Here is a 617-nt window from a genome sequence, read left to right on the forward strand (position 1 = left end):
ACCTTTACTCTCCTCATGGTTCTCTCTATTTAAAGCCAGCTTCGCATCCACTCTTATGTTAGCTTCCCGATGTGGGATCCCTCCATCATCAGAGTTTAAATTCAACACCAACTCTTGCCGCCCCCTGTTAGCAAAATAAATGCTCTTTGCTTACCATGGGATTCGAACCCATGCCTCCCCTTAAATGCTCCATACGCTACTTGCCACTAAGCCACAAGGCTTTTTCTATCACAATTTCTCCAACAATATTCTTAAGGCCTACCTACTACACCCAGGGTTTGATTCACCTTAAACCAAAATTTTTGCTAGAGTCCAGGTTTGAACCCAGGACTTCTCCAACACTTCTCAGCACACTTAACCACTAAAACAAGCCTTCAACTACGAAATTTTCACGCACAATAGAATATTATAAGCTGCCTTCAACCACTCCCATGCTCAAGGCCCAAAACTTCTAGGCCCAAATTCAGGGTGTTACATAAGGCATGTTTTGATATGGAATTTAATCAAGTATGTCTGGTTGAATTATGACCATTTTGACATAAATTTAGGTATGTTTGATTGTGATGATTGAGGTGCCTTATTGGCTTGTTGGTTGTATGGATAAATAGTGTAATGAT

Source organism: Gossypium hirsutum, chromosome A01 (genome assembly GCF_007990345.1).
Source record: "Gossypium hirsutum isolate 1008001.06 chromosome A01, Gossypium_hirsutum_v2.1, whole genome shotgun sequence".
NCBI classification, from domain to species: Eukaryota; Viridiplantae; Streptophyta; class Magnoliopsida; order Malvales; family Malvaceae; genus Gossypium; species Gossypium hirsutum.